Source organism: Loxodonta africana, chromosome 11, assembly GCF_030014295.1.
Source record: "Loxodonta africana isolate mLoxAfr1 chromosome 11, mLoxAfr1.hap2, whole genome shotgun sequence".
In the NCBI taxonomy this organism is placed as follows: Eukaryota; Metazoa; Chordata; class Mammalia; order Proboscidea; family Elephantidae; genus Loxodonta; species Loxodonta africana.
Genome location: NC_087352.1, coordinates 89,538,631 through 89,564,980, shown reverse-complemented (window position 1 = coordinate 89,564,980; position 26,350 = coordinate 89,538,631). Strand labels below are relative to the sequence as shown.

Below are 26,350 nucleotides of genomic sequence, written 5' to 3'. Positions count from 1 at the left end.
AGTTTTAGAAATACAGGCAAACGTTTTGGTCTTTTTGAGACGGAGTTTTACTGTACAATAGTTCCGTTCTCCTGGGAAACATTCCTTGACGGCATGGCATCATATTTACTTATAATTCATGAAGCAGATGTTGGAAATCTCTTGCTCCACTCGCCCATCCTTCCTCCTCTCCTCCTAGAGACCCTTGTCCAAAGAAGTATATGGCATGTCCAGGTTATGCCAGATGGGCACAAGTCCAGAGGAAGGCAGGCTTAAGAAAACCAACTAATTCTCCAGAGGCAGAGCCTCTGGTTTTCCAATTTTTCAGTGAATGAGTCTGGTGAGTATCTCAGCCTAGTCCCAGAGTTGTAGCCGAGCCTCCCTCCAGGGATGCATTAGCCCTGAGTTTGCAAAGCAGAGGTCACTCATGCAATGTGGGAGGGAGCCAGCTGCCAGGGCTGAGATTCCTGCCAACAATCCATTCAGACATATCGTTAAATGGGCTTAACCAAAGGCTCGCAATTGAGTCCTCCTGGCCAGAGATGAAGAATTGTTCTTTGGCCAGTTTCCGACGTTTGGTGCCAGACTCGCTGTATTCTTTAATCATCACTCATCGCCCATGACCCACTAAATCATGCCTGCAAGCGGTGGGGCGTTACAAGATTCTTAAAATCAATTCTTATGCCATGGAGCAAAGGAGTTAGACACAGTGGAAACTCTATAATCACAGCACTTATTGTGGGTTAGGAACTTGACATATATTCTCTCCAACCCCTACATGAGGAAACTGAAGATCTGACGGGTTAAATAATTTTCCCAAGATCTGGGATTTGAACTCACGACCACCTAGCTTCCACTCCACCATGCTATCTCCTGTGATCTCGCAGTGACCTCCTGACTGACAGCCTAGGCTTTTTGCATTGTAATTTATTCTTCCTGGCCACAAGAATTCAGTTGAGCCACCCCTCTCTTTATAAAAGAACTAGGGAGATAATGTCGGAATTCTCATTTGTGTACTTTAGATAAAAATTTGAGACGAACCCCTTCACTGTGGATGAGCAAAGTCAATCTGCATTCCAATGCCATGGATGTCCAAAAAGGTCTACTTTGCAGAACCCACTCTAGGTCCTGGGGTAGATGGACGTCTTGCAGAGTTCGCCAGTATCTTGTAGAATTCGCCGGTATCGTTAGTGTTGAGGAGAAAGGCGCCTGGGCTTTGGAGCTAATTAGCCTCAGGTTTGAATCCTGCTCTCTACTTCCTGGTTGTGGGACATATACAAACAAGGGGCAAGTCACTTACTTCCTCATCTCTCTCCTCCCATCAGGCCTCCAGTCCACATAGGACAAGTCCTGGCATTGCTTGCCCTGATATCATTAGGGTGACTTTACACTGACAGGAGAGGGGTGACATGGGAAAAAGGAGCCCTGATGGCACAGTGTTTACGTGCTTGGCTGCTAACCAAAAGATCAGTGGTTTAAACCCACCAGGCACTCCGTGGGAGAAAGATGTGGCAGTCTGCTTCCACAAAGATTACAGCCTTGGAAACTGTGGGACAGTTCTACTCTGTCATGTAGGATTGCCAGGAATCAGAATCAACTCGACAGCAATGGGTTTAGTTTTCACATGGGAAAAAAACTAAAATTCTGATACCCTTGCTCCCTTAGGCCAGTAAATGCTAAAAAATTAATCTGTACCTCTTTCTGTGTTATCCCTTCCACTAGATACCAGAGTAGAGGCTTCTATCCATTTGTATTAATTACAGATTTGCATGCTGAACTGAAGACCCCAAATAACAGTAGCCTGAATAAAACAGAGGTGTCTTTCCTTCTCACCTATGTGTTCAGAGCTCCCCAGGGAGCCACACTCCTAATATCTTGTTGCTCTCCCATTCTGAAGCTCTCACCCTCATTTGCATGGCCCATGTCTTAGTTATCTAGTGCTGTCATCACGGAAATGCCACAGGTAAGGTGGCTTTAAAGAACAGAAATTGGTTTTCTTACAATTCTAGATGTCAAAAGTCCAAATCACGGTTTCGCCCATGTCTGTTTCTTTTGTGAGCCTGTTTCCTAGTTTGGGTGTCTGCCAGCGATCCTTGGCTTTCTTTTGCTTATAGATGATTTTCACACAGTATCTTCCCCTTTATGTGTCTGTTTCTATTCTGGTGTTTTTATAAATCAGAACTCATTAGGTTACCACATGGCATAGTGGTTTAGAGTTTGGCTGCTAACCAAAAGGTCAGCATGTTCAAATCCACCGGGCTCCCTTTGGAAACCCTATGGAGCAGTTCTACACTGTCCTATAGGGTCACTATGAGTCAGAACGGACTCAATAGCAATGGGTTTTTGTTTTCCACACTGGCATAACCTCAACTGATTGATTACATTATATTGCATTATGGAAAGTAATTACGTTATGTTACATTACATGACCTGATATGACGTTAGATAAGAAGGTAATCTGCCCTACCCAATGCCAACTGATTTAATTACATGTAACTACTCCATGACAGCAACTAGTGTTTGACCAAACAACTGGGAGCTGTAGTCTAGTCAAGTTGACACATAAAATTAATCATCACAGCCCATGATGGCTCTGCACCACATCCATACTCCAGGCAGAAGAATCGAGGGAGAGATGGGGAAAGGAAAGGCTGCCCTTCTCTTTAAGGGCAGAAATTACATACATCATTTCCACTTCCATATCTTTAGCTAGAATTTAGTCAAATGGCCTCACCTGATTGCAAGGCAGGCTGGGAAACATAGACTTTAGCTAAGTTGTCATATGCCAAGCTAAAAATTGTATTTCTATTAAAGGAAAGATGGATAAGGATGAGAGAGAGAGTAGTTACACCATTCAACACCACCCATACTAATACCTCCTCCCTTCCCCCATAAAACTTATTTTCTCCTTCAACTTCCTATGAAGAGTTTGGTAGATTGAATTACTGGCCCTGATTGTTCACCCTTTGCCATGTAATTTTGTAGTTTCCATCTCTAGGAATGCTTGCTGAAAGTGAAGAGGACTTGAAGCACTTACTAATGAAGATCAAAGACCACAGCCTTCAGTATGGATTATACCTCAACATAAAGAAAACAAAAATCCTCACAACTGGACCAATGAGCAACATCATGATAAACGGAAAAAAGATTGAAGTTGTCAAGGATTTCATTTTACTTGGATCCAAAATCAACAGCCATGGAAGCAGCAGTCAAGAAATCAAAAGATGCATTGCATTGGGCAAATCTGCTGCAAAGGACCTCTTTAAAGTGTTGAAGAGCAAAGATGTCACCCTGAAGACTAAGGTGCCCCTGACCCAAGCCATGGTATCTTCAATCACATCACATGCATGTGAAAGCTGGACAATGAATAAGGAAGACAAAAGAAGAGTTGATGCCTTTGAATTGTGGTGTTGGTGAAGAATATTGAATATACCATGGACTGCCAAAAGAACGAACAAATCTGTCTTAGAAGAAGTACAACCAGAATGCTCCTTACAAGCAAGAATGGCGAGACTGAGTCTTACATACTTTGGACATGTTGTCAGGAGGGATCAGTCCCTGGAGAAGGACATCATGCTTGGCAGAGTACAGGGTCAGCGAAAAAGAGGAAGACTCTCAACGAGGTGGGTTGACACAGTAGCTGCAACAGTGAGCTCGAGTATAACAATGATTGTAAGGATGGCGCAGGACCAGGCAGTGTTTCGTTCTGTTGTGCATAGCGTCACTATGAGTCGGAACCAACTCGACAGCACCTAACAACAACAACATCTCTAGGGAAGGAGTGTACTTTCCTGTCTCTTGACTAGGACTCAGCCATGTGACTTGCTTTGGGCAACATTGGATTTTGTGAGATGACCCAAAGCTTAAAAAGCACTAGGGTAACTGGGTTTGCCCTGTGCCTGTCTACCATCGCAATGACAAGAGCTTCCTTTGGGAAGCTGCTGGGCCCTAGAATGGACACACATGGGACAAAATTGCCCCAGTCAAAACAGACTGCCCTCAGAAGTGAACCACCCCAAACTTCAGAGCCTGCAGCAGGGCCACTCAGCCAAGACCAGCAGAGACCAGCCAACCCAGGGATCTATGAGAATAAATGTTTAACGCTACATTCCATTGAGATTTTGTGGTTGTTTACTACACATTATTGTGGCATTAGCTGACTTATACAGGACCTAACCCAGTATCTAACCCAATGGCTCTCTATGTGATATTTTCTATTTGTCCCTCCAGATCCTTTCTCCACTCCTCTGTACCATGCTCTGTGCTTTTACGGGCTCCCTTGCCTTCTGGCTTCTGGTTGAGTTTAGACAATTAAAGACACTGAGGAGAGAATTAATTTGGGCTATTCATTTCCCTTGCCCCTGGTAATGGCTCTGACGTGCCACTAGCCCCAAGATTCTGCACTATCCTTTATTGTTTTCTCTAAACCCTGCCCACATATTTGTCAACTGTCTGTTTATTAAGTTCTGCTCAACCAACCAGCTGTGTGCCATCTTTTTTGTTTGTTTGGTCTCTGACTGACATACCCCACCCTTGCCCTCCAAGTAGTGCATTCACTCCCACTTCCAGGCCCTTGCTCATCCTGTCCCTGACTTGACCTGCCACTTAATGTGTCCTCCTCCCCTTCTTGTGTCCAAACATGTCTCCCTGTTCAAGGCATAGCTCATGCCACCTCCTCCAAAACACTTGCTCCAAATTCTGCAGCCCACCCCCTCCATGAGCTCTTCCTTCTCTTAATTTCCCCAAGATTCCCTACCTGCACCACATCATCAATGCCTTGGTTCATACCATAGCATGGCAGTTTGTAAACTGTGCTCTAAGGAGCCTCAGAGATGCTGTGAAGGTGCCACCAAGGTTAGGGGAAAGTATTTGCCGAGCAGGTGGAGCCCCAGATCACTCTCAAGAATGAGTACATATTGATCTCATATATATGATTTGCTTTAAAGTTCACTGTCTAAAAAAAAAGGTTTGAAAACCTTGATGCAGATTTTAATTTTTATGTTTTATATATGTAACAAAAAATTTATTTCAACATTTTTTGCATGTACAATTCAGTGACATTGATTACGTTCATCATGTTGTACAACCATCAGCACTATCTGTTTCCAAATTATTCCATCACCCTTAACAGAAGCTCAGTGTTCCTGAGCAATGACTCCTTTTCCCTTCCTTCCTCTCTGTGGTAACCACTAATAGACTTCAGACAAAATCACAAATATTGTATGATCCCACTTGTATGAAATATCTAGAATAAGTAAATGTACAGCCTTTAACTTTTTATATATATAAATCTTATCTACCCAAAATGAATTTAAATATCTTCAAGATCAAGGAATTTATGCTTTCCCTTTGTTATAGAGCATATGATAGTGATACATGAATGATGGACAGATAGAAAGATAGAAGGATATGATGGATGGATAGATGGATGGGTGGAAAAGTGGACAGGTGGACAGGTGGACAGGTGGACAGACGGACGGACGGATAGGCAGATTAACAGGCTCTGGTCCTGATCATAAGCAGTTTCTTCAAAAGTGGTTCTGTGTCCATCCTCATGATCTCTAGGAATATGTCTTTTTGCTCCTATAAAATCCTGCTGGGAACCTCTCTCCTGACACTTCCACCAAGCTCTAAAAGCCCAACTTAAAGGGGAGTTAATGCCAACACGGAAACCCTGGCGGCGTAGTGGTTAAGTGCTACAGATGCTAACCAAAAGGTTGGCAATTCGAATCCACCAGGTGCTCCTTGGAAGCTCTATGGGGAAGTTCTACTCTGTCCTACAGAGTCGCTATGAGTTGGAATCAACTCGATGGCAATGGGTTTGTGTTTTTTTTGTTGTTTTTTTTTTTGTTTTTTTGGTTAATGCTGACACAGTGCAGGATTATGGCCAATGCCATGTAATAATTTGTGTATAAATTTTTTAATGAGAAACTAACTTGCTCTGTAAACTTTCACCTAAATCACAATAAAAATAAAATAAAGAGGAGTTGAGGGGCATAAGTGATATGAAATAGGCTGGTTGGACTCCACGGCACTAGGCGGCTCTAGACACTGCTTACCAAGACCTAACTCAGAGGAAAGTGGCACAAGATCAACAGCACAGAAGTATGATGCTGTGGGAAACCCTGCCCAGACAAACAAGAAGCAAGGGTGCCCAGTGGACTTGAAAACATGTTTTTAAAAATCTACAATCCTCACCAAAGAGGATATTCAAATGGCCACCAAATATATGAAACGTCATTAGCCATCAGAGAAATACAAATCAAAACCACAATGAAATACCATTTCACTCCCACTAGGATGGTTAAAATTAGAAACAACAACAACAGAAAATAACAAACATTGGCGAGGATGTGGGGAAACTGAAACACTTATCCATTGCTGGTGGGTATGCAAAATGGTACAGTGTTGTGGAAAACAGTGTGGTGATTCCTCAAAAAACTAAAATCAGACCTACCATATTACCCAGCAATCCCACTCCTAGGTATATACCCAAAAGAATTGGAAGCAGAGATTCAAACAGATACTTGTACACTAATGGTCACTAAAGCACTATTCACAATATGCAAAAGGTACAAACAACCGAAATGTTCATCAATAGATGAATGGATAAACAAAATGTGGTGACTGAGACTAGAAGGACCCCAGTGGTCATGGCCCCCAGACCTTCTGTTGGCCCAGGACAGGAACCATTCCCAAAGCCAACTCTTCAGACAGGGATTGGACTGGACAATGGGATGGAGAGGGATGTTGGTAGGAAGTGAGCTTCTTGGCTCAGGTGGACATTTGAGACTATGTTGGCATCTCCTGCCTGGAGGGGAGATAAGAGGGTGGAGGGGGTTAGAAGCTGCCAAAATGGACACGAAAAGAGACAGTGGAGGGAGGGAGCAGGCTGTCTCCTTAGGGGGAGAGCAATTGGGAGTATGTAGCAAGGTTTATATGTTTTTGCATGAGAGACTGACTTGATTTGTAAACTTTCACTTACAGCACAATAAAAAATTTTTCTTAAAAATGTGGTACATACATACAATGGGATACTACTCAGCCAGTAAGAGAAATGAAGTCTTGATGCAAGCTACATAATAGATGGAGCTTGATGACATTATGCTAAGTGAAATAAGTCAATTACAAAAGTATAAATACTGTATGGCCTTACTTATATGAAAAAACAAGAACAGGCAAATGTACAGAGACCAGTTTTTTAGTGGTTACCAAGAGTGAGAGGGAGGGGAAAGGGGGAGATTTATTACTATGGAGCACTGAGTTTTGGTTTATGGTGATGGAAAAATAAAAAAAAAGTATTGATTAATTGCACAACTGATTAATGTAATTGCTATCAATGAGTTGTAAACCTGTAAAAAGTTGAATTGACAAAAGTTGTGTGATAGACCTATTTACAACAATGACAACATAAATAGTAAGAGTAGCTGCTGAGGCTGCCTATGTACAACCAAACACCTCATGGGATTTGGTTCCTTGGTTTGAAAGTTAAGGGTTATGGTTTCATGGGACATCCCAGTTAATTGGCCTAATAATGTGTTTAATGCTTCTGTTCTACCTCCTAGTCTGTTAAGTAGTGCCTGGGGTCTTAAAAGCTTGCAAGCAGTCATCCAAGGCACAACCATTGACCTCTATTTGCCTGGAACAACACAGGAAGAAGGAATGTCAGGAGTAAGAGGAAGATATGGAATGCTAATTGCCTCTATGAACAAATGCCTCCTTTGCCATGAGACCAGAAGAACTGGATGATGCCTGGCTACCATTACCGAACATTTTGATCACAGATTCTACAGAAGAATCCTGATCAAAAGGGGGGTAAATGTAGAATGGAATTTTAAATTCTTGTGGACTCCAGACTTTCTGGAGCCATGGAGGCTGGATGAACCCCTGAATCTATTGCCCTGAGGTATTCATTAAGCCTTAAACCAAAAATACCCCCAAAGTCTTCTTAAAACCAAAAAATAGTTTAGCTTAACTAGTAAAGCATGTCTGCCATGAGTAATATGCTCTTTTAAGATCTGTCTATATGGGATCTAATTCACAACTGCAACTTGAAAGATTAGATAGGGAACTTAGGGGGCAGTGAGTTTATGTTAATGGGGAGGAACAACTCAGAAAAAGAGGGTGAGAATGGTTGCACAACTCAAAGAATGTAATCAATGTCACTGAATTATACATGTAGAAATTGTTGAATTGGTATATGTTTTGCTGTGTATGTTCTCAACAACAACAAAAATAAAATAAATCATTAAAAAACAAAATCTACAATCCCTCTCCTTCTAAAACAGGTTTCCTAGGTCTAAACTTCCACCATGATGTTCACAGACAGTAAATGAATAAGATAATCATTTTTCCCCTGCTAGGTCAGCATATACAATTACCATATTACATTTATTGGAACACTTATTCTACTTTTTTTTTGATGGTGATAATAACTTGTTTGCTATGCCTCCATTTGGACAATAGCATGTTAAAAGGAGCTTTTATTTTTTCCTCTAAAGGAATAGTTCGGGGCCCATTCTGGATTCCAGGTCCTCCCAGATACCACTTAACTGAAGCTCTGCAAAAAGATAATCATTTTACACCAAGACTTTACATATGTCAATCCTATACAAGGAAATCCTACAGCTTCACTGGGAAAAACATACCAAGAGTCCTGAATCAACAGGCACAAAGAATAATAAGCAGCACCTTCCTATAGATTCTGACATTTCTTTTTTAGAAAGCCTAAACTTGCACACACAGAAAGAAAGGGGGAGAGAAACAGAAGGGATTGGCCAGAACAGCTGTTACTTTTTAGGCCAAAGTGAATTCGAAAGAATCCTTTCAGGGGAAATAGCACTGCCATGGAAAGTCCATTACGTCCTCCAACTAACCCACACCGGCATTTAAGACCATGCCGTATTGAAAGGAGCTGGGATCACTGTACTCACTCTTCTGAGGGCATGAAAACTTATCTGCTCAAGACCATCTGTGGTCACTTCGGCTCTGCAGCTATAATGTTTAGAAATTATAGAGCCCTAAAAACTACCTTTTTCTCTTCATTTTCCGCTGCAGGCAACAAGACCATATGCACTGCATTTTCCACAGTCCATGGTAAAAACTGGTGCCTTGGTAAACTGTCCTGATGTTCAGGATTGCTGCTTTCCTCCTCCTGTGGGGACCATTTCAACAAGGTTTCCACATCCTGGGGTAAGCAGCCAGCACCCCGGGGCCTCATGTCACACGTGCACACACAGCTCCGTGTGCGGGCCCACCTCGGACCCCGCTGGGTATGACACTGTTAACCACTGACCACAGCTGAGTGCCCGGCACACACCACCACCCGAGATGGGGGGTTGATGATTCATCCCCGCCAGCAGTGTGATGGTGAAGAACTTTCCCAACATGCGCTGCCTGATATAATTGAGCTCGCTGAGGTGCACCCTGCAACAGTGAGCACCTAGTGAGGCCAGAGCCAGGGAAGCCAGAGCCCAGCCTGCCATACAATATAGTTTGAAAATGAACCTCCCGCAGAGCCTCCTCTCTCTCCAGGAGAAGATCTGTGGGGGCAGGCTGACCCCAGCTCCTAAGGTCACCCCAGGAAGGCACTTGGCACCAATGACAGCAGGCAGTTTACCTTCTGCCACCACCTCCACCTTCTGAACATATGAGTGGAACCCAGGAGTCTTATCCTTTCTGATCCAGCTCCCCTGCTATTTCTGAGAAATAATCTCACACTTAGTGTTAGAGGTTATGTGTGTTACTCCTCGGTAAAAAAAAATACCACTTTTCCTAAGGCGGGGAGGGGGAATAACAATCTCCGAGATTAGCACTTGAAGGATAATGTCTTGGCCTACATAGTGTGGCCATGTTCCCTTAGGGACCCTCGCTGATCACTGCTGTCAACAAAGGCAGGTTGGGAAGTGCTGCTCCTTCAGCTGAGGACCAAGCATGGGCCAGGTCCTTTCCAGTATTATCTGGGCACAGTGGAGACAAGGCTAGGGCAACACCAGAGGCAAAGAGTTCACAGAGAACATCCAGTTCTAAACAATCAGAGCTGGCTGCCTATGGGAGATTTCAGAACACAGAGGCCTCACCTGGACTCCCTTCTTCCTAGCTCCCCGGTTGCCTCCAGGTGTCTGTCCGAAACCTTCCATCCAGAAGCTCCTCTTACACACCTGGCCCCCTACAGTGCCCCTCTCCTACTTACCTAGGTCCATGTTTCTTCTCTGAGGATACACCTATTTCAGGTCATTAACACCAAGACAGACCTCACCTCCAGACAAGATTCCAGCCTCTCCCTACAGGGATCTGCACCAGAATAATCCAGCCTCAATAAAAACCCAACACCATAGCATTCAGACCAGAGACAGAGGAAGGGGACAGGGAGGGAAAAGGCAAGCTTATGTAAAAAAGCCTCGGAAGGTGAGGCGTCACCCAAAGAAGCATAAGATTTCCAAAGGCAGAATCTTAGCTGTTATTGGGAAGAATTTGGGAATAGGAAGGACAGTTATAAGTGGATCACACCTTACGAAGAAAATACCAGAATATGAGCTCTGACAAAGGCTTTTTTAAAAATTTCCAAATGTATATATTTTTAAATAACTTTAAAAGATCCCAAGCCCCCCGCAAAAAGTCGTATTTGGTAAATTTAATTTCCTTTTTATTGGAGATGTCGACATGACATAAAATCTGAACTATCAAGAGAAGTCCAGGCCCCATGGTCGCTCCATGACCCATCCCTACACCTAAAGCCAGTCCTGGGGAGGGCCCGGGAGCACTCATACTAATCTCAGAAGGCCCAGCACCAGGACAGAAGAGGCCCCGCAGCAAACTTCCGGACTGAGAAAGAGTGGGGAAAGCGGAGTAGGGTAGAGAAGCAGGCGAAAAGCCTCTAGCCTCTTATTTCTCCCCTCTTATTACTGTTCTCTTGAAGCCAGGCAGGCCTCCAAAATCTCACTGGTGGAAACAAGGAAAGGTTTTCACACTATGGATTATCGTGTGGTGGTTTACTCAAGGATATGCTTTTATCAAAGGAAGGTTGAAGATGAAGCTGATGCAAATAGAAACAGATTAAAAGGAAGACACTCACTGGGAGCTAGGGTATATATTAAGGCCCCTGCCCTCTGTTTTAGAAACCTGGTGCCCAATGTTTAAGAGCTACAGCTGCTAACCAAAAGGTCATCAGTTTGAACCCACCAACCACTCCTTAGCAACCCTATGGGGCACTTCTACTCTGGCCTGTAGGGTCTCTATGAGCTGGAATCCACTTGACAGCAACAGGTATGGTTTGGCCCTTTTTCCCTTTGAACTAGGGGTATGGGATCCTAGTGTAATAACCAGGGCTTCAAACCCCTTCATTCTGGTTCAAACCCCTGCTGAGAACTTGCATTTTCATCCCAGATACACTGAATCAGAATCTACAGTTTAACAAGATCCCCAGGTGATTCTTATGTATAATAAATTTTGAGACCCACTGCTCTAGTAATGGTTCTCGGAACTGGTCCCTAACCAGCATCGTTAGCATCACCTGGGAACTTGTCAGAAATGCAAATTCTGAACAGGGGTTCAAACCAGAATGAGCTGTTTCAAAGCCCTGGTAATGACTCAATAATCTATTTTTCAAATCTTTCAAATTAAATACCTATTCTATATATGTATAGATCACCATCCAAGTTCTTCAATCAGACATCTTCATGTCACATCTTTCTAAAAGAGGATAAATGAATCCTTAATATATAGCAGTATGTTTATGAATATATACATACATTGACTTATATATAAATACACACCTACCGAAGCCTAGGTGAATGGGTCTGATACATATTCATGGTATTTGAGCTTACTGGATGCAAACCACACTCAGCAATCATTTCAGCCTCTTTTTCTCTTCCTATGATGTTCCCTACAGTGGCTGTTAGAAATTTCTCCTGCACTTCTCAAGTCTTCAATTCCTCCCCAGGGTTCCTTCCCTCTTAGTAAATGACTGTTTCTCCCATTCTATCAGAAATGTTAAGGACAAGCCATGTGTGCTCTTCAAACTCCCTCAGAAGCACTTAATCTCTCTCCATGCCCTCACCTATTCACTCCTCCACTGTTGAGGACGAGTTCCTCTCACCTGGGCCACGGCACTCCCCTCTACCTATGCCTCTTGATCCCATCCACGCCTGTCCCAGAACCAACTCATTGCTCCACTAGGAGGCACCGTTCACACTGCCTCCTCCAGGAACAAGCCACTTGATAGGTTCCCTCACCTCTATGGTCAGCCTCTACCCTACTGCTTGCTTGCCCTCTCTCCTCTCACTTTACCTCATACCAATAATAATTAATTTTTTTGAAACTTATTTCCTCTCCCTATGCCCCCTCCTGTCATCAGCACACTTCCTGAAAGGATGACCTAGGCCTAGAGCCTTCCATTCCCCTCCACCTACTCACTTCTCCATGCCCACCTGGGACCACCTGAGTTCCTGTGCAGATTAAGCTAAAAAACACAGGCAAGACCATTACAGCATGGTCTCCAGCATGTGCATGTTCACGATCACATCACCAATGTTCTTGTTAGTGTGATCTTGCCCAGCCTTGCACTGACCACACTTTGTGGTTGCAGCATTTCCACCAGCAGTGGTGCTCCCAGGCACAGGGCCACCTCCACTTGCACAAACGTTTGGGACTGAGCATCTTAGAACTCAATGTGCTTGTCAAATGGCCATTCCTGTATGAGTTCACTGATGGATGGGACAGTTGCTAGACCAAAGAAACAGAAGCAGACAGCAGGATTTCTTAGTCTCTCCTGATGCATCACCACAGTGCACATTCCTTCTTTATGGGACAGTACTGTCATTTCACTGAGGCACCAAGAGCTCCTTATTCACATACGTTGACTTGTCACTTCCTTCTTTCTTTCGACTCTGCCTTATAGGACCATTTCTTACCCTTTTTCCTAAGGCCAACTCTCTCCATCTTCCCAGGAAAAGATCACTGGTTTACTTCTGTGTTCCAGGTGGCTGGGAATTCATACAATAGCTAAAGTCTCAGGCCATCCTGGGGAAAAAAGCAGAGGAATAAACTGGGATCTGCTTCTAACATTGAGTGGCCTGGGGTCAGTAGAGGGGCTACAAGTCCAGAATTTTATATCCATGGCCAGCTTCCCCAGATGGAAAACTCTTTATCCACACCACCACCTGGGGTTGGAGTAACCAGTAAGCAAGGTACGCAAGGGCTTGTGTTTACTTATGAATCTCTAGTGAACAATTTCACATGGGTTTCACATAAAAAACAGGTGAAATTGTGCACTACAGATTAGTAAGCAAGCAGTTAAGGTCATGTGTACCTTGCTTATTGGGTAATTTGTCCCTGCCTCCACCCAATGAAATGTAGCCCATCCTTAGAAATTCTATCACAAATCTTACATCCTTTGTGAAGGCTCCAAGCAGAAATAACTTTTTGAACTCTTTCATACCCCTTAGTTCCTGTCCTAAGGCACTGACCTTCTGACTGGTATTAGAGTTAATACCAGTTAATATTTGTCTACTCCCCCTGAGGCAAGGGCTGGGACTTCCCATTTCAAACCTCTGTGGCCACCTGGCACAATGCCCTGTGCAAACAAGGTACTCAATAAATAAGAGTTAAATTAAGAAATTAACAGAATCCAAAACTAATCTGTATTTAATCTGATCTTAAGCTTTTCATAATGTTTGTTTCTAGAAGAAACTGAACAAAGCCTTGAGTTTGTCACACAGTAGAGGCCAGCCTTCCTCCACAGGCTGCCTTCCCCAGCCATTCACCTGCCAACCTTAGCAAAGATTCTGTTGAAAGTGCCCGTGATATTGTAGTCACTGGTGAAACAGATGGGCCACAGTCCCCAACCGTGACTCCACTCCTTACATAGTGTGAGACCATGAAGCTAAACAAAACTCAGGTGAGTCCAGAGGGAGAGTCTCTGCGATGCCTTTTGTCTTAGAAAACTGGCTATCACAAGGCATTTAGGAGGCAGTTCTAGAAAAAAAAATTCTTATAAGTATTTGTCCTTTAAGACAAAGACAGCAGCCAGTCCTCCCAGGGCAAGACAACAAAGGTGCTTAGAATCGCTTACACAGCTAGAGACGGCTTGCAAACTAACACCACTTATCGAGAAAAGTTGTAAAATCTTTATAAAAACCAAAAACAAAGCAAAGAATTCCTTTATGGATGGCAATTGTTAGCCTGTCTCTGGAGCGGGTAGCACTTTCAGCTGTAGCTGTTTCGTGGATGCCCTTCATTGTAGGAATTTTGGGGCACCTTCATATCCTCCCTCAAACCCCTTTATCCGCTCACTTCAAAGTGTTCTTTTTCCTATTCAGATTGACACCTTCCGCTACTCAGATATCTTATGTAATGGTCAGGTATTGTACATCCTTGCTAACATTCTAGTCTTCAGAAACTTCTACTACTATATACGCAGGGGGGAAAAATGTTCTAAGGACCCATCACTCTGTAGGAGCTCTTCAAAATCAATAGTACCATAGTGGTCCATCTGGCCTCAGGATCAAGATTTCTGAGCCTGTGATCTTGTGCTAGTGGGAGGAGGTCTAGCTGGAGCAAACACAACCCTGTCAATGGTTCCAAGGACCCCTAATCAGAAAAACCTCTGTCTTTATTCTTATCTTTCTGGACCTTTCTGCAGCATTTGAAACTGCTGAGCACTCCTTTGTTTTTAAAACTCTTCCCCCAACCCTGGTATTTGTTTTGGAGTCAGGCAGAGAAGACAGCAGACCTGGCAAGGAGCCTTAACTCTTCCATGTCTCCAGTGTGGTCTTGGACTGGCTGCTCACCTCTCAGGGCCCTGAGTTCCTCATATGTGAGGATGCATGGATGGTATCTTAAGACACTATCCAAGGTTTTTCTCTTCTTCTGCTTCCTTGTGCCCTTTCCCTTATCATTTAGACCAAAAGTAATTTTCCATATGTACTGTTCTTAGGGTGAAGGCAAATACATTGAAATCAAAAAACTCATTGCTCATCTCTGAATTTCAAATTAGATTTTTTAGTAACCTAGAGTAGAGACAATATCTTGAAAGCAAAGCTTTTTTGCTGCAGCAGCCAAAAGGATTGAAAGAGAAAATGTTGAACTCCTAAGGGACTAGGATCCTAAAGGACTCAACATAGAGTTTATATCATTAACTAGAGAATAGGAAAAATGGTAGGATGACATAAAACATTTTTCTCTACATTAAAAAAAAAGCATATATATATATATATATATATATACTCAATGATTTGGGGAAGAAGGGCCAGCAGGGATATAGTCTGGGTCTCTAAGAAGTGCCCTGTACAATGGCCTTCTCCATCGGTCGAAAAGCTTGGATAGAAGAGAAACCCTCATAAGGTAAGAGGGTCACCAGTGCCAAAGAAACTATTGCTTGGCTGCTTGGCTTCCCAAGGGGTTACCATTAACCAGTTGCCATTGAGTTGACCGCAGGAGTAGCTCAGGAGAATTCAAGTCTTACAGAGAACCCCACATCCAGCATGGCCCCAGAGGGGCGGCCTACAATGGCTGAGGAGTTGTCTGGTCAGATGAAGCCGAGAACAATCTCACCGAATTAAAAGCAAAATGTTCCTGTGACTCCCCCAGGACAGGAAAGTGGCAGAGCAGGAGCCCACAGTCCCAAAGGAGCCAGAGTTCGGGACAAGAAAGATGAGGAAACATGATAGGAAACCACGAAGGACCATGAAAACTAGAAAAGATAAACTTCTTCTCAGCAGAATACAGCAAAGGCAGAGACTAGCGTGCAGGCTGAGAACCTCTTCCCCAGCTAGAAACTTAGCTCACTCCCAGGGACAAGGGGTGGAGGAGGGGAGAGGGGGGACTCTTGATTCAATTGAGTTTAAATCTGTACTCACTATATTGAAATCTAGAAGTGACTGTATTACTTTGAGTTGATAAAATTGCATTTTCTGCTCTCTGTAGAAATTGGGGTACCATGACTAAGAAAAAATTTACATATATACAAACCTGACTATACTAACTATAAAATTTGAACATGCCAAAGGTGAAATGAGTGTGTTAATATCTATCTCGCAGAATAATAGCACATTTTAAATGAGTGAAATCATGAAAAACACCTAGCTCAAATGTCTGGCTCATAAACCAAAACCAAGCCGGTTGCCGTCGAGTCAATTCTGACTCATAGCAACCCTACAGGAAAGAGTAGAACTGCCCCACAGGGTTTCCAACGAGTGGCTCATGGATTCCAACTGCTGACTTTTGGGTTAGCAGCCAAGCACTTAACCATTGTGCCACCAAGGCTCTGGCTCACAAGATGCACGTGAAGATCACAGTTCCTTTCCCTTCCTTGTTGTTCTCTCTTTCAATTCCCTGGTTGTTAAAGAAATAAAAGGTTTGTAGTCATCCCCCTCAAAAAACCAAACCAGTTGCTGTCAAGTTGATTCCGACTCTTGGCAACCCCCTATGTGGCAGAGTTGATTTGTGCTCCATAGAGTTTTCAATAGCTGATTTTTCAGAAGCAAATCGTCACAGCTTTCTTCCAAAACACCTCTATGTGGATTCAAACAACCAACCTTTTGGTTTGTAGCCAAGCGCTTAACCATTTGTGCTACCCAGGGACTCTTAGTCATCCCCGAAATGCAAACCCGTTGCTTTTGAGTTGATTCCAACTCATGGACAGAGTAGAATTGCCCCATGGGGTTTCCAAGGAGGGCCTGGTGGATTTGAAATGCCGACCTTTTGGTCTTAACTGCTATGTCACCAGGGTTTCCAGCCCAAGCGGGTGGGTGAGCAGTTTTATGGACAAACAAAAGGATGGCAGTTCCTGTAGAAGTAGGATGGGCTCCACCACAGAAAAGATGGGACCCCGGACAGAAGGCAAGGAGGTAGTTGTATTTTCTGAAGAGCAGCTGCCGAGTGACAGACTTCTCTGTCTGTGAGCCAATACTCTCAGTAAATGACTAAATATCCTATCCAGCACTGTATTTGGAAGAGACTTTGGAGGGAAGGAACAGAGAATAGTTTGTCTTTCCATGCTTATTCTAGACCAGCAGTCAGCACACTACAACCCACGGGCCAAATACAGCCCACTGTTTTTATAAATAAAACTGTATTGGAACACAACCATGCTCACTTGTTTATGTGCTTTCTGTGGCTGCTTTTGCACTAAAACCACAGAATTGAGTAGTTGTGACAGAAACTGTGTGACCTGCAAAGCCAAAAATATTTACTATCTGTCCCTTTACAGAAAATGTTTACTGACCTCTGTGCTAGACCATAATAACTTAACCTTCAATGGTGCCTAGGAAGTACTTTACATTTGTTTCAGACAGACCACCCCTATGCATTAGGGTAGCTTTTATCATAGTACTATTATGTTGTTGTTGTTTTTCTTACTTTACAGAATGAGGCAGTGGAGACTCAGAGGCATTACATGACCTGACACTGAGCACCAGAGTGGTACTGTACCCTGCCCTGTTTCCACCACAGTGTCCTGCCATTCTCCTCACAGTAAAGATATAACTGGGATTCTTCATGTGACCAGACAAAAGCCGTAAGGGCACACAGAGTTATCTAAAGGAGCACTTAAAGCAAAGCAGTACTTTCAACAACCACTCTTTGGAAGAGGCCAATAGCACCACTCATCAGAAATGTTCCTCTTGGCTTATGCTTAGAAGTGTTCACTTACCCCAAAGCCTCATCAAGGCCCATGTCTATAGAAATGAGGTTAGCGGCAAGTATTAAGGTCATGTGGCATGTACCCTAAACCACAAACTCAGAGGCATTTTATAAAAATAGCCTGTCCAGGAATAATTGTCAAGAGGTTATACAAATATACAATGAGCATGTGTTATTAATGAGAAAACTAGCGGGGTGGTTTAAAGGAGTATATAAGACACGGACCTACACACAGTGGTAAAAAGGTTGCTGGCATGAACGTTTACAGCAGATTTATTCATAATCACCAAAAACTGGAAGCAACCAAGATGTTCTTCAATAAGGGAAGGGGTGAACAAATGGTAGTACCTTCATACAATGGAATATTATTTAGCAATAAAAATAAATGAACTACCAAGCCATGAAACATGGAAAAACCTCCAATGCATACTGCTAAGTAAAAAAAAGGCAGTTTGAAAGGGAAGCATACTGTATGCTTTCAATTAGATGACATTCTAGAAAAGGTTGAAATTGTAGGAGACAGAGGCTGAGTGACCCAGGCAGCGGAACGAGGGCCACGCACACGCTGCGGACCATTGTGGACATGCCATATGGCTGCCACTTCCTGGACTTTCAGGGTTCAGCGATCCCTTGTGCCTTGCAGAAGCTGGTGATGACCCAGCTGAGCCCCAACTTCCCCGAGGTGGTCACCCTACCTGGAACTGCCCAGGGCCACTCCCTGGGTACAGAGACCTCCTCCTCTAGAACCGATTTGTTGGTGTTAATGAATGTCATCAAGTATTCACCGTTTAATATAACCTTTCCCTTAAGATCCCCTTTGATACAGGTTTTGAAGGCATTGTTGAAGTGAAAGCCTTTAGTGCCAGGTACAGTTGGCCAAGCTGTGGCTCACATGGCACCTGGCTTTTTTGCCGAGTATACAGATGTGCCTGCCAACATTGCAACTCCAGTGCCCTCTGTGAAACCTGAGTACCGTGCCCTGCTGGCAAGTGGCACTACCGCGTATAACAGCTTGAAGGAGCCTGAAGAGTTGTTGGCAGGGAAAAATTTTTGGCGGCAGCTGCAGCTGGGAGAACAAGCCAGTTTGCTGTGCAGCTTTCAAAGAGGGAGAATTGCCACGTAATTGGGACCTGCTCTTCTGACGAAGGAGCCGTGGTGGCATAGTGGTTAAGAGCTTGGCTGCTAACCAAAAGGTCAGCAGTTCGAATCCACCAGCCGCTCCTTGGAACCCTATGGGGCAGTTCTACTCTGTCTTATAGGGTCGCTGATAAAAAGCATGCTTTCCTGAAGTGTGTTGGCTGTGATCATGCCATCAACTATAAAACAGAGAATGTGGGTGCTGTCCTTAAGTGAGAGTGCCATGAAGGTGTGGATGTGGTCTACAAGTCTGTAGGGAGGACCCTGTCTGACTTAGTGGTGGATGCATTAGCCACCAAAGGCACTTGGTCATAATTGGGTTTATCTCTAGCTACTAAACTCCTCCTGGCCTTTTGACTGTTAAAGCAGGAACATTGCCAGCCAAACTGCTAAAAAAAAAAAAAAAATCCACCAGCATCTGGGGTTTCTTCCTCAACCACTACCTCTCTAAATATCAGGCAGCCATCAACCACTTACTCAAGATGTGCAAAAGCAGAGAACTGGTGTGTGAGGTGGACCTTGGAGAGCTGTTCCCAAAAGGCAAGTTTACTGGCTTGGAGTCCATATTCTGTGCTGTAGATTATATGTACATGGAAAATTATCACTAAATTACCTCATTCTGTTAACAGTAAGCTGTAAAAACAATAATAAATATATCAAAAGAGAATGAAAATGGGCGCTTTATGCCTTGGAGTTGCTAAAATCAATGTATTTTTAATTGGTAATGGGTATTCTTAAAACAAAAGTAATGAATCAGTTTCCCTTTTTTTGCACCTCCCTCAGGAAAAAAAAGTCCTAATAAAACTTCCTTGGATGGCTTAAGAAGTAAAAAAGAAAACAAACAAAAACAAAAATGAGAGACAGTAAAAAGATCATTGACTGCCAGGGATTCAGTGTGGGGGGAGGGGGTGTTGAATAGGTGAAGCACAAAGGATTTTTAGGGCAGCAAAACTGAATGATACTGTATACATCTGTGTGACACTGTATGGTGAACTGTGGTACAGGGAATTACTCAATATGGACTTTCTAGCCATAGTCTTTTGACTCCCACACCATAACTGGATGAGGCTGTGCAAATAAGGAGCTTGTGGCCCACCACAAGCTCCTTCTTTGCACAGGGAATTAGAAAACCTGCTAATAATGCAAATAAGGTATATAGAACCCTAATGAGGAGATTGGTCAGTTTTGCCATCCCACTAGGTTTAAAGGGAGCCAATCCCAGAAGCAGACAGAAGGGACCTCACCACCTCCAAGAAGAAGATCCAAGAGCAGAGCATGTCCTTTGGACCCAGGGTCTCTGCACTGAGAACCTCCTAGAATCCAGGAGACAGAGAGAGACCTGTAACACCAGAGGCACCAAGAGGTGACAGCAGAGAAATGGAGGCAGCAGACCCAGGAGACTGGCATGAGATGGGGCTGTGGGTTTCCCAGCTCATGGAGCAAGGCGACTACAGTGGGTGTACCAACCCACAAGCAAGAGAGCTGAGTGCTTTCAGCCAGGAGGCTTGCTGGCGGAGTGGGGTATCTCCAGGCACCTATCTGTGGAGATAAAGAGCTTTGTAACACTTTCCTGAACATGGCAGAGGCCAGGCCAAGAGTGAGGGCCAAGAGCTGAGGGGCCAATGACCCATAGAGAAGCCTGCCTGTGGACATAGCCAAGAAGCTGTCCTCATCGAAGAACTGTATCTTGAATCCTTCCTTATCCTGAATTGTAAACTGTCACTTCCCTAATAAACCCATAGTTGTGAGTATAGTCTGTGAGTTCTGTGTGGCCACTGCAACAAATTACCAAACCTAGCAGAGAAGTAGAGAGTGCCATGAGAGAGATGGCTGGTGTGAGAATTGGTAAAAATGTTGGAGGATGAAGGTATGTTTGACCTTCACCTCATGGAGTCAGCTTTGGGCTGATATTGATCTTGATTCTCTCTCTTCCCTCTTGTGAAGTTAGAGGAGGTCTGACAACATCACCGCATCATTTTTACATGTATACATGACATTACACATTTATCAAAATCCATAGGCCTTTACGGCACAAAGAGTAAACCTTAATGTAGGGAAATTAAAAAATAATTTAGGGGTTCAGAAGAACCCAGGAAGAAATGCATACTGGGACAAGAAAACATAACTGTATTATAAATGTGTGAAACAATCTCACTAAAGGGGACATGGAGGGGGAAGGTGCTGAGCTAAGTAACTCTGGAAATGAGTGGAGTCTGTAAGACTAAAGGCAAAAGAATTAGATATGAGTATTGCACTCTAGCTGATAAAGTTGTTTCCCACAGGGCTATGGGTTAACAATTCCGATATTGCTATACATGTATAATAGAACTGAACAATTAACTAAATGTATAGCAAATGGTGGGAGCCAGGTTTCTCACTCTTGGAGTGGGAATTTACAGATAAGAAAGGGGAAGAGGCTAGAACGATCCATGTGGTGATGGGTTAGATGCGGAGACATCAACATGAACTTATGTTTTTAGCTTACTATAGATACAGGTGGTTACATGAAAAAATATTTATAGATTCGTGTATATACATGGGTTGGTATCACACATATATTTTTATGCTCTGTCAGCTGAGAGGACCTAAAAGAAACAATACCCCAGTAACAATCACCCACCCCAGCACCTAAAACTTGGTTTCCAATACTATTCTCCAATAAAAGGGACTGAGGCTCCTTGGAGAAATGGCTTGTTTTAGGAATGGGGCAGGAAAAGTGTAAGATGAGCTTGGAGACCTTTGTAGAGCCAAAAAGAAAGTGCTCAAAACAAACAAATAAACAAAAACACATTGACATATTGATGGGGGTATGTCAAAGGAGCACAGGAACCAACTGAAAGAGGTCCCCTCCCAATGGCCAAAGCTGGAAGAACTTGAGCAGCAAAATAAATAAAGTAGTATTGGATTATATCCCAAAGTATAAAATCAATATCCATGACTTAATACTGATACCAGTAAATGACTGAATAAATTAATAAATGGGGTAGAAGAGACAAGTATCTCTTGAAGAAGAATTCCAAATGATTTATGTAGATACTCTATCTCAACGAGGGGGAGCATAACTCCCTATCCTTAGGTGTGGGCTGCACATGGTGACTTCCTTCCAAAGCGTACCGAATTGAAAGAGTAAGTTCACAGTGGAGAAACCTGATAGACACCATCTCAGCCAGGTGACCAAGGCCATTATTAGCAGCATAAATCATGTTGATAGTGTATATCCTTGATACGATGAAAATGGCACTTTAATTCTGTGGTCTTTCTCCCAAAAACCCATGACCCCTGTGTAATCATGTGGGAAACATCAGAGAAATTCCAATAGAGGGGCATCCTAAAAAATACTTGACCCGGAACTCCTCAAAACTCTCAAGGTCTTCAAAAATAAGGAAAGACTGTGACACTGTCACAACCAAGGAGAGCCTAAGGAGGCATGAGAACTAAATGTAATGCTGTAAGCTAGATAGGATCCTGGAACAGAAGGACATTATGTACAAGCTAAGGAAATCCCAATAAAGTATGGACCTCAGTTAATAACAATGTATCAGTGTTGGTTGATTAATTATAATGAATGTACCATACTAATAATAGCGGAAACTGGGTGGGGTATAAGGGAAGCCTCCACCCTATCTTCTCAGTTTTTCTGAAAACTGTTCTTAAAAATAAAGTCTGTTTTAAAAAAAAAAAAATAACGGTTGCAAAAACAAAGCTGCTAAATTAGATATGAAATGATCCTATGGGGCAATAGAGTCGTAACCTTTGTAGTTACTTTTTCAGCCAAACAGAAATCATCTGTCTCTGTACTGGATAAAAATCATTTGTAGGTTATCAATTATCTTCATTAACATCTAAATTTAGAGTCTGAGCCATAATCAACATGCATCGTCAAAGTCAGATTCCCTTGGAAGTTCAGGCGGCTGTTAGATGACTTTGTTGGTCAACGTTACAGGATTTGCATGGACATAGAGTCATTCTTTACCTTATTTCCATGTTTTGGGTAGTTTTTTCTTAACATACATAACCCATAGCCCTAATACTGTTGTGTGTTTTTTTTCCCCCACAGAAATTATTAGCACTAGCTAGATCCATGGTTCTTAAGTGATAGGCCATGTATCGTACTATGGTATCTCACAAACCCATCGCTCACATGCTGCCAAATTTGGATCAAAATATAAACTTAGCTTTGGTACAACTAGAATACTTACTGTTTCACAGATGTTCAAAAGATGAAATACAGGCATGAGAAAGATGTGAAAAGCAATGTAGAGCTATGTACAACTTACTGTGAGCAAAGAGATGAAGTGTACACTTTTATCAGGCCAGTACCAAAGGCCAATTGTACGCTAATTTAAACATGTGATGAGAGGCCAGGACAATAAAAAGGTCTTCTCACAGGCCCATAAAACAAAGCAAGACTAAAAAGACACACCAGCCCAGGGGCAAGGACCAGAAGGCAGGAGATGACAGGAAAGCTGGTAAGGGGGAACCCAGGGTCGAGAGGGGAGAGTGTTGATATGTCACGGGGTAGTCAACCAATGTGAAAGAACAATATGTGTACTGTTTGATGAGAAGCTAGTTTGTTCTGTAAACCTTCATCTAAATCACAATAAAAAAAATCTGAAAAAAGGCCTTTTCGAACAACTACTTAGGCCTGAAAAACCACCAGTGGATGAGGCAACAATTGTGGATGCTTTCATAGACACCATGACAAGGTGCTAAACTCTAATACCCGTTCCTGTTGAGTGGATTCCAACTCATAGCGGCCCTATAGAACAGAGTAGAGCCGCCCCACAGAGTTTCCAATGAGCGATAGGTGGATTCGAACCTCCAGCCTTTTAGTTAGCAGCCATAGCTCTTAACCACTGCACCACCAGGGTTTCCAAACTCTAACAGTGATTGCTTACTTGTTTGCTATTGTTTCAAGTATTTCAGTCCCTTGAAGAATGCCCCCAAAAATTCTAGCATCCAAAAATGGGCTATAAACCTAAGAGTTGGGGATCCCTGAGCCAGACTGTCAAAACGCCAGGACTAAGAGGAAGCAAAAGAGATGGAAACAGTGAAAGGCTGACAGATTTTCTGACTCTACCTGCAAAGCCTCTGGTTTCACAATTAGGCACAAATACTTCCAGGTCCAGGCAGGCCCACAAGGACCTTTCAAGAGAATATGCTGGAAAATTGGTTTCTAACCAACTGATCCCAGGAGAGAAAAATGAACGGGTGGAGGGAAAGTAATTTTTCATCTAGCGGAGCCTTAGACCACTGTCGACACTAATTATATTACACTTGCTGGTTATTAGGGTAATTTAGCAGGATAAGGTACATGGGATCATTTAAAATCTAAATTCATCCAATCACTTACAAAAACATTCAAGTCACTCATGTGTGGAGCAATAAAGTGTGAAAGTGACACCGTATCCAAACTGTAGCCATGTGTGACTCAGCTTTTTTATTTTGAGGAAAGAAAACGGTTAAGTCTTAAGGATTGTATTTCTCTCTGTCACTCCGACTCTGAGGACTAATGAGTTCCTGCTGGTGACACAGTGGCTTGGGGAGGCAAGCAGAGAGGTGGTTTGGTACACTTCCAAAGCTGTGTGTGAGCCTTCACCACAAGAATCACGGTTCTGTGGGAGAGACACTTGGAACCTTGCTGAAACGGGGGCTGGGAGTGCCACGTGGTAACATACAGACTTTCCCCTGAGATCTCTAAGCACTTCTCAAACATGAATTAATTTGAGCAGCTTTACTACAGAGCAGAAGGCACAGTTATTCATGCATATATTCAACAACATAGGGCCTACTTGTATGTTCCAGTTCCTGTGCCAGGAGCTGAGGACTCTTTCTTGGGTTTCCCTAGAAAGCAGAGCCCAAGACAAAGCCTTCATTTCCCTTCTCTGCCACCCATTCTAGGTTTCACTCCCTCTTGGCCAGGACTTCAGGCAGTCGAGGCTGCTTCCTAATGAGGTGACCCAGGACTTCAACCTTGAGAAGGCTGAGTCCTCATCAACCACAGCTGCTGCAGTTGCCCATTTACTGCTATCACTGAACATGGAAGCACTGTTAGATGCCCCCGTGAACTTCCTGGGTTTCTGTCATATTCCTCCTTGCCTCCACCGTGTAGGAGCAACCCTAGCTCCTCATGGCAGTTAGGGTTAATTTCACCCACCAATGTACTAATTCTTTTCTTTGACAGTTAATCCACTGACATGAGGAGGCTAACATGACCTGGAAGTAGTCACAGCTTCAAGTTCAGTGACTACCTGGTTTCTCCTATGGGAACCAGAAACTTTAATACTGCCAAGCCTAAAGTTGCAAGCTCGAGAAGCAGTGACTGTGAGCCAGTCCAAATCTACTTCTATCCCTTGGTTCCTGTACCAGTGAATTCTAGTTATTGAGGACATAGCATGATTAAATGCACATACTGCCCACTGGAGCACAACACCCCAACCCGACAGGTTATTGCCCCCCAAGTTAGCACCTAGCTGAGCCTTCCATTGTTTTCCCACTGTCCCATTAGATTAGCTACTTCTGGGTGATCAGGTGTATGGCAAGACCAGGAAATCTTGTGGTCATGTGCCCATTGCCAGGTATTCCGTAAACCCTGGGATGGCTGCTCTAACGGAGACGCTGTGGGCAGAGTAGGTATCATTTCTGGCAGAGACAAATTGAAATTGAAATCAATCTTCCACCAAGTGGCTGGTCTGGTCTCCTCAAGGAATGGTGTCATATTAACAGCCCAGCATTTTCTGTCTACACCTGTAAGATGAGCCATCCTGTCCACACCATTGGTGAGAGCTTCCTCTGCAGTGGAAGTTCTCTCATGGACATTAACATGAGACAAAGGTACACATACTTTGTGCCCACAAACCATAGATCCATCGTCATGCCTCCTCCCCTGAGTTCCTTGTCATGGGCCTTCCAGGCTGGTTCCTTCTAGGTCCTGACCAAGTAGCCAAGCCGCCCAACACTGCTGTGGAGTCCATATCTGTCTGTATCACAGGCCACTTCTCCCTCGTCATCAAGTGAACAACCAAGTGTGTTGCTTGCCTTTCTGCCCACTGGAACTATCATTTCTTACCACTTTCTATTGGGTCACCCTGAGAGGCACTATCATGTGGCAGAAGTCCATTTTCAGCCAGCACCAAGACCCTATGATCTTTCTCTTCCACTGTGCTGGTAATAGGTGGTGGGTTAACTTTCCTGCTGTGGTAGGTTCTGGGCAGACATGTGGTAGGAGTAAAGCTCTTTGGCACTTAAGTCTATGCTTTTCCTTGGTGACCCACCCTATCCAACCAGAGACGATCACTGGGCTGAGGAAGCCACAGTTACTCCTATAAGTTCCTTGCCCAATGGGTGGTCACTACTATTCTAATAACTGGCCAGAACATGACACCCTCTACAGAGCTTATCAGAAGAACATCTGTGTGCCAGGCCCCACTCTGCCCAGGCTCTGGGGGCACAGTTTAGGCTGCAGCTGATACTGCCACCTTGAAAGCCAGTGCTATGGAAGAACGAAAAACCACAATTTGGTTTAGGCCAACCCTGGCTCACAAAATGTGCTCTAGCCAGCTGAGAGCCTGGCATTCTTAGGAGGATAGAA

General features: G+C 43.5%; 1 long non-coding RNA gene and 2 pseudogenes across 1 annotated transcript in view; 2 read left to right on the top strand and 1 right to left on the bottom strand.

Annotated features, from left to right (window-relative positions):
* Window positions 1-26,350, bottom strand: part of LOC111749598 (uncharacterized) — a 98,723-nt gene that overhangs the window by 44,034 nt on the left and 28,339 nt on the right. The gene's annotated exons all lie outside the window — the stretch shown is intronic.
* LOC100666056 (prostaglandin reductase 3-like) lies at window positions 13,859-18,860 on the top strand (annotated as a pseudogene).
* On the top strand, window positions 18,856-19,398 carry LOC135232731 (prostaglandin reductase 3-like; annotated as a pseudogene).